This window comes from Argopecten irradians, chromosome 6 (genome assembly GCF_041381155.1).
Source record: "Argopecten irradians isolate NY chromosome 6, Ai_NY, whole genome shotgun sequence".
In the NCBI taxonomy this organism is placed as follows: Eukaryota; Metazoa; Mollusca; class Bivalvia; order Pectinida; family Pectinidae; genus Argopecten; species Argopecten irradians.
Genome location: NC_091139.1, coordinates 28,338,249 through 28,350,515, shown reverse-complemented (window position 1 = coordinate 28,350,515; position 12,267 = coordinate 28,338,249). Strand labels below are relative to the sequence as shown.

Here is a 12,267-nt window from a genome sequence, read left to right as displayed (position 1 = left end):
ATGTACAAGCCACCACATTTAATGATGGTGTGCATTCATGATAAAAAAATTTAATAATATTTGGATACTTTAGTTCCTATAAAAGATGTGTGGTTACAATAATGCAGAAAAAACTTTTCAACAAGTTGTGTTAATTTGACTTCATGCAAAGAAAAATTCCCATAATCAAATTAATTATTATATATACCATTATCAAATTACTCATAACAATACAGGAAATGGTGATTTATCTTTTCGAGTGTCAAGATCCATCATAATATGATATAAGACAAGACCTATTAGAACCTATTTAACGCATGGAGAACAAGGGAGGTAACTCTCTATCACCATGTAATTATTGTCAGGAAATGTGTTTACATTTTGGAATCTGTTTGATGATCAGTCACAAAATGTTTCCATCAGCTTTTTTTTCTGTCCATCCAAAAGATCCTTAACAAAACTTTTTAAAAACATATTTACTGCAGTTTGGAATGAATTTGCTAATTTCATGCATGAATCCTCTTTAAAATCAAACTTCAACAATAGAACCTTTATTACATGCCTGTACGGAATGTAATTAATTTCTCATTAAGCTGACTGGTCTGTGTAGGATGTAGATCCCAGTGCACTGAGTAAGTGGTATCTAAATCCATCATTGGATCTGGGACAGCTGTCCATCAAGTGCTACATCATACAGGCAGTAGGAGGGCAAGACAACAACATCCCCTAGTCCCCACTGTGTGTAGCTGGAGTTCTGTAGTGGTGTGAGGAATATTTTACTGTGTGTGTAACTGGCCCCACCCTACATGGAGGAAGTGAGCCCTCATCTTACCCTTGGTAGGTGGAAATATTATGTTATTGTAATGCTACTATAGGAGAAAACTTTTGAAAATCCTTTTCTGCAATTGAGGTAACTTTGATATGGATTACACAGAAAGTGTTTGCCTTCTGTGTACTGTTAGAGTACATGTCATTGTGCACAGCTATGGAATATTAGTGGGGGTGTTTCAGCCACTGTGTGTGAGGTTAATATAGGGATGCACCCAGTACCATCTCATAGTGGCCTTGCAAGCTAGCTAGAACACAACATTCTGAATGTAAAAACTCAGGTTATGCTCATTTAAAGCAACTTTCATTATTAGCTTTAAGCTGAATCATTTCATTAGTATAAATTCATACACTTGTATTCTTGATGAATTTATTTGATTTTTTTTGGAGAATTATAAAAAATAGTCAACTAATGAAGAACATGTATTCTGTAAAGTGATAAACTTAGATATGACGTAACAAATAAATGGTTTAACAGAAAAAAGGCAAATCAATAATAGATGTCAAATTTTTCAATATATGTTTCTTTGAGTAATGGAAAGTTCAAAATCTAATGCAGTCCAGAGAAAGTCTACAGCATCTACTGGGTAGTTGTAAATTATAATACTGTTTGTTAAGATGCTAAGATGTGTAATGAATATCCCTTTCAAATATTTTCCTGATATTTTCAAGAAAAAATGATCATTTTATAATACAAACAATGTAAACTTATAATTGACTGATAACTTCACTGTAATGTCTATAGTGAATAGCTGGATTCACATTATATGTTGTCCCTGTCTGCAGGAAATTAGGTGGCATATTTGTACAGAGGATCAGCCTAGCTTTTAATACTTGTGTTTAAGATTAGGTGGGCTATAAGTACTATAATAAACAATAGTAATACTAACGTACAACAACATTTATAGCTGTAGAGCAATAGCTGTCCAGGCTAATACAAGGATACATTCACTATTGCTCAATTACGGTGCTCTCAGAAAAGGTTGATGATCAGGGAGAATTCAGGCTATGATATATCATTGTAAATTGATCTTAGCTTGATGTGTTGAAAGAGGAATTAGCAAATTGTGTGAAAACATTTTTGCAACATATTATGAAATAGGATAATTATCTCATTTACCCCTAACAACACATTTGAACTCTTCTAAATCAAAGACTAGACCAGTCCATTATGAAATTTCAGGGGTAAATGAAATGAAAAAGAATTAAATCAACAGATTGGGTGAACAGCATCGTAATGCAATGTATCATAAAAAGGGATAAGTAAGTAATCTTACTAAATGTTTTTTAATATCAATAATGAATTCAAAAATAATTTTCTTTAATATTTTCTGTATATCTTTGTTAATTTTGTACAGAAACATTGATTTCGATACTTAACACAACCAAACACTATCCATGGTGATAATGTCTATAAAGCACCAATATCTGTATGACTTGTGTTTTGGTGGACGTGACATTTCCTCCATTGTAGTGCTGTAGGTATGTTGTGACGAGTAGTTTTGTCGATAGTACCAATTAGTAACAGGATGAATAACAAGGCTACCATGCATCGATGACGTATTTCATGGAGCTAATTGGAATGATGTGCTTTTGATTTAAAATGAACTGAATCAACATTTAAAACTCAAAATCATTTAAGGGAGTATACCTTGTTTTAAACGCACTCGTGAATATAAACAGTGTTACAATACATGTGGAGCAGTAACCAGGTACTGACCACCTATTGATAGTTCCAGGAGATACTCTGGCTTATAATTTTATCAGCTCTTTAAAAAGAATTTTGTAGAAATTGCAAAACTCAATTTGCATGTGAACTATCTCCCCTTAGTTTTAAAATATTAAATTGGGTGTAATTTTATCTATAGTTTCACATGTTCTTTTGCCAAGAGGCCAGTCTATACCCACCAGTTAGAGCTTATAAGAGTTTCTTCTGGTATATATGTGATAAATATTTCTGGAATGTAAAACTGATTGTAGCTGATAGGGGATGTAACAGATGAGCTATCGACCCATGTGTAAAATTGTATATGTAAGATTAAATCATCTGCACAGAGCAGAAATAATGGACTCCACACACGTGTGTTGTTCTCTGTATATTGTGTTCATTTGTAAACAAATTCCTCCACTAATTTAAATAGCCTTGTATTATACCTATAAACAAAAATGTTTATTCAAGATATTCACCAAAACAGGTGTCAAAAGCAAGGAGCCCTGCAGCACTCCAGTAGTGCGAATATATAAACTAGTACTTTACCCTAAATAGATGTACTTATACCTTGCTAAAACTCTTACAATTATATGTAGGATAATCTCTGTGCATTTCCCAGGTTTTAAATCTTATGGTTAGAGCCCCTGGAGTCATAGACATTATAAGCTGACCCTGGCTGAATAGTGTTATAAAATATCACCAGCTCAGCAGAATAGAGAGGTTGTATAAACAGCCTGTTACATTGAGAGCAGACTGTATGTACTTTAGGTATATTGGATGTGTAATTTAGCTTGAGCAGATCCTATCATCTACTCCAAGGTATATAATATATACAGATGTCATTTTCATTTGTATATATTATATATATAACATAGCTGTATGGGTGAAGAGCAAGTCGGAATGCTTTGGCGAGTTTCTGTATTGTTCGAGCATCTTATTACAATGGAATGTCATCAGTACTATCCTGATAACTCATTCATAGATTACATACTTTTTTGTTCCTTTTGTAACTTCAAAATTCAGTTTATAGTCTGAATTCATGAATACATTGAGAAAAAAACAATACAAAAACGAAAAGGTTGCAAGGTTTAAAATATCACGAATTCTTCTCAAAGCAGACTCTTTTGAGCAATGATATGGTACATATGTTGTATTCGCAATAAATTAAATACATAATGGATTGCCAGATATGTCAAATGATGTCAATTCTTCATATTTGAAATTTGAATTTCTGATGCTGGAAAACACATTTAACATGGTTTCTTGATCGAGTCATATAGAGTCACTGACTATTATTCAATGCCTTCAATGGCTTCTTCAATCATTTTCATACCTTTCCCATAAAATGTTTAATCTTTTATTTATTTTTGCATGAGATTCGTTTTCTCATATGCTAATTTACTAATATGTCAATTTCTATGTTGGTTTTTTACTTGAAAAATGTCCATGTCAAGGGCTTTGATAAAACGTGCAGCCATAAATGCCATTGATTACAAATGGCAGAAATGCAAATGTGATAGCTACCTGGGATAACAGTTGTATTGACTAACCCTTCAGACTATGGTAAGGCCTACTGATAACAGGGTTATTTATAATAATGTCATGTGACTTTGAAAATTTGAATCTGTTGAAATGACTCACACTTTCAAAATAGAAAACATTTATTTTTGTTTGACAATATGGACTATTCAAACCCATATCTATAGACTTATCAAGATTAACGGTTTTAGATTTTGACGGTTTTAGTCCATGTTAAAGATACTGATCAAATTACTATTGCCAAGACAAGCTAAGTAGGTAATGACATGAATGTATGTACTGTAGCAAAAGTATTTTATTTTCTTTTATCACCTAGTTAACATCAAAACAAAATTTTCTATAATATTTAAACTTGTCTATAAAGACCACACAAGGGACAAGAGAGTTGGTCTCCATAGCCAAGTGGTCTATATACATAGGTCAAATTGTGTTATTAAAGGCCATTTGGGACTCTAAGAATGTGGTCTTGATATGCAGGTGGTCTTTATAAAGAGGAGGTCAATAAGGCAGGTTTTACTGTATATCGTATATACCTGGTAGTTATTTATTGTGACCAAAACGGATGCTACTGGTACCAAAATCTCTATTCCCGAATTAAACTGACTCATAAGTATAGAATGATGGAGTAGAGTGTTTATGTCGCTATAAGGTGTTACTGTCCTGTGTGATGATAATATAAGTTTTTGATAGCATTGACAGAGACTGGATAGGCGTGAAATAGGCACCCATTATGGACCCATTATTATCTGGGATATTATCATCCATCATTTTCTGTCAGCAACCTCCAAAAGGACATTAGATAGGTGTTACAATCAACATCAAATTCAGCTCCATGGCAGGAAAATGGTGTCCTCTGCCCAAGTCTGTTAGCCAGGTATAATCATTATGGCCTGGTTGAGAGGACAATATTTTTCTTTATAGTACAATGAACCCTCGATAATCCAGACACCTTCATTAATCCCAGAAGCCTAAACTGTCCAGATTACAATTTTTCTGAACTGCCAAATTTTCCAGAACTATCAATGTCTGGATTATGACGGCTCCACTGTATTGTTGAGGGATGGAATTGTGGTAAAGTCAAAGAGTTAAGCACTCTCCTACCATGCCATTTTGACATTTTGGTCCAGCACAACGTTAAAATGATATAATTGTACGTGATATCACAATAGATTCACATTCAATGTCGTACCAATTATAAATGGTGCTGAGATACGGGCACTATATTCCATGTGTAGCCAATTACCATTAGAATTCAATGTCCTGTCACAAAATGTCCTGATGTCTTTTAGACTGTCCTGTCAATAGGCAGCTGGAATATAAAATGTAGAATTGAGATGTATAAGTTTGGTCTCTTCAAAGGGGAGATAATCTATTTATATCCCTATAGTTGACAGTGGCAAATTATTTAGTTATAAGATCATCTATACAGATGTATAGGAATTTCTGCTGCATATAATATATGTATGCAACCAAAGTTACGCTCAAAGTTTGATAAAGAGTCCTCAATGTGCTGGAACATTTACTTTGATCTGTGATCAACTGCTTTGATGAAGTTCTTGATGTGAGTTGAATGGCAAGGTGATATCCATTAACTTATGTAGAAAGTAGTTGTACTCGTATAACCCTTATGTCATTTGCCCATTTCAAAACCATCCACTCCTGGAAGATTTCACGATATTCACTGAATGAAATTTAATCAGGAAAGTCCTGTTTCGCAATGATTTGAAATAGATGATAGTAGAGCATAAAAAATATCTACATTCTGTAAAATATCTAGTACAACAGACAAATGAGCCGATGTACAGGTATACACTGTCGTTAATCAATAGTACGCCCAAGCTGCAGTTAGTAGCTATAGGCGAGTTTTACCTATATTTCTAATATCGATTTGGGTAAGCCGAACAATAATAAACTTGGAACTGTTTGGGTTGCGGTTATGTCAAGTTCAAACAAAAATTATCATAAAAAATCATTCATTATGACCTAATAAGCATGTCTGCTGTTCAATGTTTTGTGCTTCTTACGACGGAGACCAGATTTTCCGCAGAATAGTCGTGTAAGCAGTGAATAATTAAACACAAGTGTCTAGCCGTGTTGAATCAATATGGTGTACATGTATCTACAATGCTATTCCTATAATGCTATATATACGTGCTGGTTCTGTCTCTGTTTTAAGCTTTCGTTACATAATTTTGCATTTTGTGTTTTATACTTAACGATACTCTGTCCATCAACCTCTAATTTAATTGCAGATTTGAGATTATTGATATTTTAGACTACATGCTATTTTGATCCCTTCATACCACATCGAATGTTATTTTAACAAAGTTTCACTATCCTTTTGCACAAATTGAAATACTATTTTATTTAGATTTCTTGTCTAACCAAATTCAAAAATCTCCATCGAATACAGCACAAGCTTTGCTGAATGGTTTTTCGCTGAAGCTTCAGATTACGATATCTGTAAAATTTCAGCAAATTCAATCTATTAATATATACTCTCATGTCATCAAAATGTCTCTTCATAATCTTCTTATATGAAAGAGAAAGTAAACAGTGTGGTTTTATACAAATAGGTAATACCATTAAGTGGTATTTCCTGTCTGGTATGGAAAGAGAAAGACAGAGGTGCAGTAAGGGACATTCGTTAGGTAACGAGCTCAAAAGGAAATTCTATTGTTGTGATTCAATTGTTGATGACGGCATACATGACCGATAACGAAAGGTCCGGGATACCAGGGTGAAGACGTCGAGGATCAGGACACACTACCTGTAGAAGACGGTGTTCTGACATAACCTAACAATGCGTCAGTATTTACACTATCTAGACACTGACTCACAGAGCTATCTCAGTCCACACAATACCTGTACACGAACAGGTAATGATAAATTAGTTATTACCAATGTATGGGGTTTACACAAACCGTCTTAAACACAGGTAATAGTGTTTGATGTGCGAGGTTTTCTAGTACAGGTGTTACCCACCTAATCTTACCATATAGGGTAATGGTCGGTAATGGAGAACTGGGATATCCGGGTGCTTTTTGTTGCTACGTTTGCAGTGTCACTGATATTACGTGATTTATTATGTCACCCATGTCTTCAAGAGTTTTATTGATTTCAGCTCATATCTTCTATTTCCTCTTCATAAAAAGATTTCTGCAAATGTTTTTAGAGCACTTTTCTTGCAACCTCAAGCAATTTTATAGTCACCTCAGTAAATTGATTTCAAATCTGCCATTTTCTGTTCTTTGATATTTACAAAATGCAAAAAGTTCTAGAACACTTACAATTTGATAGATTTCAAAGTACTTTATTTCTATGCAAATCCATCCCATGACCATTTACGATTTGTCACATTATGATAATCCAGCTGTTAAGATTTCATTTCAGATTTTTAATCTTGATCAAAATCAGAAAAAGAATTTCTAAATTTTGTATTGTGTAAATAGAGGTCTATATGGTTGATGAAATTGAATAGCAAATTAACCTACCCTGGGACCTGACTTAGGCAATGGAAATGTAAATGTCACCCTGGCGGGGGTTACAATTATTTGACACCTGACGCCAAGATGCCAAGGGTAGTGTTGGCGGTGGTGTCAGTGGCAAAGACGCTGGTGAGAACATGTGTGGTGGGTAGCGGGTGTTTTTTCTTCATTACACAGATCAGTGTACACTATTCCCCGATGTTTACAACTACAAGGTCACCGCCATTCTTCTCCAGGGTCATTGTGTCTTAAACGGTTCACAGATATAGCTCAATTAAAATCACCTTAGCACGACGAATTTCCTCCTTTTCATGGGTAGGGTTGCATTATGAAAAGAGCTGGAGAAAAAAATACTGAGAATGTTGATTGAATCAAACAAGAGGCTTCCTGTCAGCTCACCTGTACTTGTTAAATTGGATACTCAAAACTTTCATCAACAATTTTAGTGTAAAATATCAGTTTATATTGTGCTTGTTGATGCAAGAGCTAAGAATTCAGTCATTATTTAAGATGAGCAAAAGTGAATTGTGACTATGTATAGTCTGTAGAAAGTAAAATGAAAGGCATATCTGCAAATTGCATAAGGTTTATTCAAAACTGTATCAAGGTCATGGTCACACTGCAATTCATGACTGTAACAATGTTAAGGTCACATTTTTAGGAATGATCTCATCAAATCTATACAACATCAAAGTTTCAAGGAATTTGACAGCTGATAAAGATCAAGGTTACAATTATTGTATTCCAGAAAGAAATGATGAGATCAATAAGTTTGTATTTCACAATTCAGAAAAACTTTCTATTATTTTTGCCATTTTTCACCGAGGTATATCAATGAAACTTGGGTGATGGCTTGTATCGTGTTAGAATATACATATTTCCAGATAATAATTCTACATACATATGTGTGGTTTCTCGTCAAGATTGCAAACGTGACATTTATCATCAAATAAACTTTAGGAGATACAGAAAAGTTTCATGGTGTGTGCGTCCAAAATGATACACAAATCCCTTTCAACTTCTGTTCTACATAGCTGGATCCACGGAGTTCTTCTTTATCTGTGTAATAGAAAAAATGGAGTGGGATTATGTATACGTTTCGTGTGGTGTTAAAATCTGTAACTCAAGTTCAGTAATACAGATGGGGGTCTTTTTCTAAAGATCTTTTGATGGCGGTGAAACGAAGATTCATTATGTCGCATAGGGGGGTACAAAACCAGTTTTACCATTAAACTTTAGATGTGGGGAGTGTGAAACTCAATATATTGCCCAATAACCCTGACACATAGATGTGTGCTATCTGGTTTAAAGTTGATTCTTACATTTCATCACTACTAAATTATACCTAATCTTTTCAGGTACACCATATTAACTTCACAATTCTGTTATTATAAGGAATTTATCAAAGAAAATCACTTTTTATTTTAAAATCTATGAAAATTCCCTTCTGATGTAAACAATTTGATATAGTATTATGTGCATATTAAAGTCACTTCGGTAAACTTTATTTTGGCTGATCAGCAATGTTTGCAGGAGGAGGAAAACCATATTATGTGGAGAATAAACAACCACGTATGGCCAGTTGGTGTCACACTCACAACCCAGAAGTGGAGTGCTATTGCAGTGGTAGAATGTTTGGACACTTCAACCAATTTGCTACTACTGAACTGGTTAACAAGACTAAAGCAATAAAATTTGTTGATAAATAACTAATTTCTATTTCACATTATATGAGTAATAATAGATTCCACCTTCAGATTATCTACCCTGAATAAGGCTATCATTAGATTCCTTAGCTTTTTCTCACCTTCAGATTATCTCCCTTGATACGTAATTGATCACTTAGCCTTTTTCACTTGCAGATTATCTCCCTTGAATTTTGCTATCTTTGAAAATTGATTTCTTTACTTTTTCTCACCTTTCGATTATCTCCCCTGAATTTCGCTTCACACAAGAATACCACATATACTTAGTCTATTGTGGAATACTGACAACATTATCAGGTGATAATAGAGATATATATCCTAGATAAGTATAATTATCTCCTCGCCATATAAATACCCAGACACACATGTAAATCTGTGTATTAGACAACAATAGTGTGTATTGGGATAGTGATTCGTTTCCCACACTTACCTGTATAAATAATTCATACTACACCTGTAATTGTCTGTGTCATCTTTAGTGACCCCAGACAGGGAACCCTTAAACTTTCACGGTCCATCGCTCACCTCAAATGTCATATATTTGTCATGGTAAATCATCCTATTACCTTATATCACTGTAAACAAACAACATAAACAACAAATATTATTTAGGTTTGTGAATTGTAAACATTCTTCTGGTCAAAGTAGTGGTTGTGGAAATTCCGAGTGGTTGCACACATGGATATGTATCATACTATAGAGAAGAAAATACAGCAGCCTGGCCAGGAATTAAACCATGTACAGTATCAGCCAGACCAGAGGAATCGAACCATGACCTTTAAATACTAGTACATGTGTACCAATTTGATAGTTTATCACAAAATGAAGTATTAATGCTGTACCAGTATTTATCTACAATGCAAAGTAAATATTATGACATTATAGACATACCTATTGCCATTACAGAGTTGGGTAGCTAATTCTTATAAATGCAAAAATGCCAAAAACACTTTTTAAAAAAAAATATTATTATATGGCCCTTGAGAAATGGAGACTATCTTGCCCTTAAAATATATGTGAAGTTTGCAAGGTATGTTGTTGTAGATAACATATTTGAATGATTACGCACACTTTATCTTGAAGAATGACATTTATAGTTTTACATTGTGAGTGTGCTAGCCGTTATCAAACCGCCCACATTTTGAATTCTGTAAATGTTTCTAAAAATAGATCAACATTTTTCGTTAAACCACAATTAGTAATTGTTACAGCTGTGTTTTGATTTAAGTACAGACCTAACCTGGTGTGTTAAACTCGGAGATAATTTAATTGATGATTGATGATGACGAGTCATGATGATTACATTATAATGATACACAATATGAATCATTGGTACGTATACCTTTCATTCCTTAAATCATTGCTACCTTTCATTCCTAAAGTAATAAAGCCGCACCTTCATTCTGATACATTTTGAGGAAAACTACCAACACGTACTCGTAAAAAAGTTAATTTTGATCTTTGATTTTCCTTTTGAAAATTTAAGTTTTTGTCATGAATGGAATGAAGAAAGATTCTCTCTATTTATGGCATGTGTTTGTTATATTTCATCTTCAAACTCAAATACAGAAGAAAATAGTATTCCTTCCTATGGAATTCAGATTCCAAGTTCCTAAATGCTAGACTTTTGTTTAAATCACAAATGAGGAAGAAATATGTGTATTTTGATACCAAGCACCACCCATGGGTTGACAATGAGTATAACTCTAGTCTACCTAGGGGGCACATGTTCGTGATGGAAAACACAGATTTGATTTATACACAATTAGTCTTATCTTTTCAATCGTTCATCAAAAAAAAGTGACAGAAAAAACAAATGAATAGAAGAAAAAGTAATGTAAAGCTTACCTACTTCTTGGTGCATTTAAATAAAAAGAAAATACCAGTATTGTTTAGGAAATGATATTGATTACCTGTCAGTTATGTTACTGAACCTCTACATGTCAGTTGTGTTACTTAAGAGTTCTTTGTTTTTGTGTGGGAGGGCCGTGATAAGCATATTAGGTATGCTTGTTGAAGATTGTGCAATTTATTTGTTTCTGTCGGTAATAATTTTCAAATTTTATCAGGCGACGTTGTAGATTGTGTGATTTATTTCTGCTAGTGCGACAATTTTCAAATGTTATCAAGTGTCAAGTAAAACCTGAAGGATCATAATCTTGCACACATTTTTTCACCTCTGATATTATGTACTGAAGTTCAGTTGTGATGATAAAAAATGTCAAAATATTTCAAAAACAGAGGTAAACCTTGCTCCAGGATCACCAAGAACTATCATTGTTTGCTTAGCGAATAAAAAATTTCTTTAGTTTTGAAACATCATCTGTGATTGGCTTAAAAGACTTTTTCATCATCTGGAGGCCATTTTAACTTGATGGAGACTGTGCTAATTAAAAGCTTCTACTATCAAGTTTGCTTTATTTGAATACACACAAATATTTTGGACCAGAGCAGAATGGTCTTATTAAACAGGTGGTCTTTATACAGAGGTGGTCGCTATATGACATGTTTCATCTGTATCAGATATGTTGTCGAGGAATGAGAGTGTCTATTTCTTTAGCTATCCTATTGGGTATAGTAACTATTGAGTTTTATTAACAGGCGCCCATAAAAGTGACAGTGATTTTACTGTAGTCTGTTCGCATTAATGAAACAAATACGAAAACTCATAACGCAGATAATCACAATCAATCTCGCTGTCATCTTCAATTATCAGTTGGCGTGTGACATCACAAATAATCCATATTTCTCATGTCCCAGGGCAACACTACAGTTTGTACAGTTAATGTTGTCACAAAAAGTATTAATGGCGACAGAAAAAAATACTTTTGTGAGGTCTCCAGGATGTTGTATGTTTTAATTATCCAATAAAACCAGGAAAAACAGGCTTATTAATACGAAGCTTGTCCCATTATTCAGCTGGCTTAGTTAGTCAAACTGTAAATTTCATTCTTCTTAACAACATCTTAGTAATTAAATATTTATTGTTTTAGAGTAAAGCACACAAATATGTTAT

General features: G+C 33.8%; 1 protein-coding gene across 11 annotated transcripts in view; it reads left to right on the top strand.

Moving 5' to 3' along the window:
- LOC138325529 (band 4.1-like protein 3) overlaps positions 1–12,267 on the top strand; it is a 130,717-nt gene that overhangs the window by 70,753 nt on the left and 47,697 nt on the right. Inside the window, exon 1 of one of the 11 annotated variants that reach the window (XM_069271269.1) lies at positions 672–816. The exons of the other annotated variants lie outside the window; for them this stretch is intronic. The gene's annotated coding sequence lies outside the window, so the exon portion shown is untranslated. Of the gene's footprint in view, positions 1–671; positions 817–12,267 lie in introns of those variants that run through there. 11 annotated transcript variants of the gene reach the window in all.